Source organism: Mandrillus leucophaeus, unplaced genomic scaffold (assembly GCF_000951045.1).
Source record: "Mandrillus leucophaeus isolate KB7577 unplaced genomic scaffold, Mleu.le_1.0 Scaffold129, whole genome shotgun sequence".
Classification (NCBI taxonomy): domain Eukaryota; kingdom Metazoa; phylum Chordata; class Mammalia; order Primates; family Cercopithecidae; genus Mandrillus; species Mandrillus leucophaeus.
In genome coordinates this window covers 2,861,693-2,866,512 of record NW_012101243.1, presented here as the reverse complement: position 1 = coordinate 2,866,512, position 4,820 = coordinate 2,861,693, and the positions used below count along the sequence as shown (strand labels likewise).

Below are 4,820 nucleotides of genomic sequence, written 5' to 3'. Positions count from 1 at the left end.
AAAAAAAAAAAAAAAAAAGATGCAGTGGCTGACGCCTGTAATACCAACACTTTGGGAGGTTGAGGTGGGTGGATGACCTGAGGTCGGGAGTTCGAGACGAGTCTGGCCAACATGGTGAAACCCCATCTCTACTAAAAATACAAAAATTAGCTGGGTGTGGTGGCGAGTGCCTGTAATCCCAGCTACTCGGGAGGCTGAGGCAGGAGAATCACTTGAACTTGAGGCAGAGGTTGCAGTCAGCTGAGATTGTGTCACTGCACTCCAGCCTGGGTGACAGAGTGAGACTCCGTCTCAAAAAAAAAAAAAGTAAATCAATGAAAATAACCAAGCCAAGTCTCAATCGTTTTAGGAGGTTTCTTTGCCAAAGTTAAGGATGTGTACCAAGGAGGCAGGTTCATGCCTTTCTCCAAAGATGATTTTGAGGACTTCAGTATTTATAGGGGAAGGGGTGGATGCTGGGGGAGAAGAAGAAATTTTTTAAAGATGTGGCTAGATAAGAGACAAATTGTTATATCTTTTTTAGTCTTTGATCAGCCTTTCACTGAATACACAATTTACATGTGAGAGGGGGGTTGAGAAATAGTAACTTATGTCTCTGTCTGGCTCAGTGAATCTGCATTTTTACATAAGATAATGTAAACAGCAGGACAGAGGAAGCAATCAGATATGCGTTTGTCTCAGGTGGGCAGAGGGCTGACTTTGAGTTCTGTCTGTCCTTTGTCCAAAGCCTGTGAATATAATGATCAATTTACATTGCCACAGTGAAATTCAACAGAACTGTTTTAGGGTAAAGATGGGCAAACTGTGAGAGAGGTATGTCACTTTTATCTTAGTAGCTTTCTGATTTAGGAACCAAATGGGAGATGGGAGACGGGTTTGCATGACCCAGTTCTCAAGCGTGACTTTTCCCTTTGGTTTAGTGAGTCTGGGGTCCCAAGATTTTGCTTTCACAAAGAGCATGAGGGATGGGAGACGTTGTGACCATTTTTGAAAAATATACTTTCCCGCACCAGATAAGGGGGTGAGCTCTGGAGTCAGATGCTTGGATTAGAATCCTAGCTTTGCCATTTAATGCCTATGAGTCTCCGTTTCCTCATCTATGAAATGGGACTGATAGTAGCACTGCTTTCAGGGGATTATTGTGAGAATTGAATAAGATAAAGATCCAAAGTACAGGATATCTAGCCCATGACTGATGTTCAGTGGGTATCACTGTTGTTGGAACCGGTCATCATACTCAGCTCTGACCAGTGTGGTTCACTGCCCCAGACCATTGCCTGCTTGCATGTGTGTGATGAAAGCTGGAGAGGTGTTCAAAGACAAGTGTTAGAATGGGTCCATGTGCACATGCCATAGGAGCTGAGCTTGAGGGAATGAATGTGTGTGTGTTTGTCATTGTGAGTGGGTGTATAAGTGGAAACTTGGGCAGGGGTTTGCATACATGCAGTGCTATTGTCAGATTGTCAGAGACGTGTGAACCAGAGGGACTCCTTCTTAAAGAGGAAGATAGGTAAAATGAGAGGCTGAGACCTACTGGGCTGCATTCCCAGATGGTTTAAGGCATTCTCTCTTTTTTTTTTTTTTTTTTTTGAGGTGGACTTTTGCTTTTGTCACCCAGGCTGGACTGCAATGGCGTGATCTCGGCTTACTACAACCTCCACCTCCCAGGTTCAAGCAATTCTTCTGCCTCAGCCTCCCAAGTAGCTGCAATTACAGGCGTGCACCATCACGCTTGGCTAATTTTTTGTACTTTTAGTAGAGACAGGGGTCTCACCATGTTGGCCAGCCTGGTCTCGAACTCCTGACCTCAGATGATCCGCCTGCTTTGGCCTCCCAAAGTGCTGGGATTACAGGTGTGAGCCACCATGCCTGGCAGGTTTAAGGCATTCTAAATCACAGGATAAGATAGGAGATCGGCACAAAATACAGGTCATAAATATCTTGTTGACAAAACAGATTGTAGTAAAGAAGCCGACCAAAACCCACCAAAGCCATCAAGGCCACGAGAGTGACCTCTGGTCATCCTCACTGCTACATTCCCACCAGAGCCATGACAGTTTACAAATGCCTTTGCAATGTTAGGAGGTTATCCTACAAGGTCTAAAAGGGAAGGGATGAATAATCCACCCCTCGTTTAGCATATAATCAAGAAATAACCGCTTTCCAACTTGGACCCGGCAGAATGGCTCCCGCAAAGAAGGGTGGCGAGAAGAAAAAGGACCGTTCTGCCATCAATGAGGTGGTGACCCGAGAATACACCATCAACATTGACAAGCGCATCCATGGAGTGGGCTTCAAGAAGCGTGCCCCTCAGGCACTCAAAGAGATTCGGAAATTTGCCATGAAGGAGATGGGAACTCCAGATGTGCGCATTGATACCAGGTTCAACAAAGCTGTCTGGGCCAAAGGAATAAAGAATGTCCCATACCGGATCCGTGCGCGGTTGTCCAGAAAACGTAATGAGGATGAAGATTCACCAAATAAGCTCTAATACTTTGGTTACCTATGTACCTGTTACCACTTTCAAAAATCTACAGTCAGTCAATGTGGATGAGAACTAATCGCTGATGGTCAAATACATCAAATAAAGTTATAAAATAGAAAAAAAAAAAGAAATAACCATAAAAATGGGCAACCAGCAGCCATTGGGGCTGCTCTGCCTATGGAGTAGTCATTCTTTTATTCCTTTACTTTCCTAATAAACTTGTTTTCACTTTACGGGTTTGCCCTGAATTCTTTCTCGTGTGAGATCAAAGAACCCTCTTTTGGGGTTTGGATCGGGACCCCTTTCCTGTAACACTATGGATGTTTGTGGGTGTGTGGGATAGAGGAGTGAGACCATCTTAAGGTCAAGTGTAAGCATGTGTGAATAATTAGGACTGTGTGTGGGTAAGTTAGCTGGTGAGGGTTACAAGAGTATGACATATGGCCAAGCATGTGTGTTAGATTGAGTGTGTATGTGTGCATGAGTGTTATGTGTTTTCCAGATGGTACTTGTCCATGCCTGACACTTGCAAAAAATGAGAAAATGTCGAAACAAAGAACACTTTCAGAGCTTTGCAGAGATGTTTGAAGCAAATGAACCTCTGGGGACTGTGACCACGTGGGAAGATGAGGCGAGCCAGGTGGAGGGGTGTGGAGAAAGGCTTTTCTGAAGTTTCTAATCTCACTCGGGCAAGGAGCCAGGGACCCTATTAGGGTCAAGTGCCTCCTACACACAGTTGCCTCTTTAGATGACAGCTGCACATCCGGGCCTTCTTCCTCCTCATCCCAATCATTATTAGTGGTTAATTTGTTCATTCATACAACAAACATTTACTCAGTACCGACTTTTAAGTGAAGTTTAGCCTAAACCTGCCTCCTTACATATTTTGAAGTTCAGCCTAAAGGTTACTCTGTACATTGTGAACTATAACCTAAATGGAATTGTAAACAGACTGTAGCCTACTCTTGTGCCAATCACCGAGTTTTGGCCAATCAGATGTGGCCAGCCATTCAAATCGTGTTGAAATAAGGCAAAAACGCCAAGCTATAACCAATCTGGTTGTTTCTGTACATCACTTTCCTTTTTCTGTTCATAAATCTTCCACCACGTGGCTGTGCCATAGGCTACAGTCATAGGTCAAGGCACAGTAACACCATCTTGAATAGGGGCTGGGTAAAATAAGGCTGAGACCCTGCTGGGCTGCATTCCAGGAATTTAGGCATTCTGAGTCACAGGATGAGATAGGAGGTCAGCACAAAATACAGGTTACACAGACCTTGCTGATAAAACAGGATGCAGTAAAGAAACCAGCCAAAGCCTACCAAAACCAATATGATGATGAAAATGACCTCTGGTCACCCTCACTGCCCATTATATCCTAATTATAATGCATTAGTATGCTAAGAAACACTCTCGCCAGTGCCACGACAGTTTACAGATGCATGGCAACAGCTGGAAGTTACCCTAGAAGGGAAGGAAGCTTCACTTCCAGGAATTGCCCAACCCTTTCCCAGGAAACTCATGAATAATCCACCCTTTGTTTAGCATATGGTCAAGAAATAATGAGAAGTATAATCAGTTGAGCAGCCCATGCTGCTGCTCTGCCTATGGAGTAGCCACTCTTTTATTCCTTTACTTTCTTTTTTTTCTTTTTTTTTTTGAGACAGAGTCTCACTCTGTCACCCAGGCTGGAGTGCAGTGGCGCGATCTCGGCTCGCTGCAACCTCCGCCTCCCAGGTTCAAGCAATTCTCCTGCCTCAACCTCCCGAGTAACTGGGATTACAGGCGCCCGCCACCACGCCCGGCTAATTTTTTGTATTTTTAGTAGAGATAGGCTTTCCCTGTGTTAGCCAGGATGGTCTCGATCTTCCGACCTCTTGATCCGCCTGCCTCAGCCTCCCAAAGTGCTGGGATTACAGGCGTGAGCCACCACACCCGGCCCTATTCCTTTACTTTCTTAATAAATTTGTTTTCACTTTACGGACTTGCCCTGAATTCTTTCTTGTGTGAGGTCCAAGAACCCTCCCTTGGAGTCTAGGTCAGGACCCCTTCCCAGTGACAGCTGCATGGGAGTCTCTGAGCCTACACTGGCTTGGGAGGCTGCCCATTCTTCGCTCAATTAAACTCTTTTACATTTAATTCAGCTAGTTTTTCTTAGCTGGGCCAGCCCCTGCCCCAAACTCTTCCTTTCCTCCCAAGCCTGCCATCTCCTCTGAAGATTTCACATCCCATGAGGTTGACCCATCATACACTTTGGCCTTGGCCTCCGCTTTGTCTCTGCCACCCACTGCAATGGCCATACCTTGGACCATATATATATATATATATATATATA

The 4,820-nt window shown here is 45.0% G+C and overlaps 1 pseudogene; it reads left to right on the top strand.

Annotated features, from left to right (window-relative positions):
* The first annotated feature begins 2,182 nt into the window (after positions 1 to 2,182).
* LOC105533860 lies at positions 2,183 to 2,491 on the top strand (annotated as a pseudogene).
* Positions 2,492 to 4,820: the final 2,329 nt, after the last annotated feature.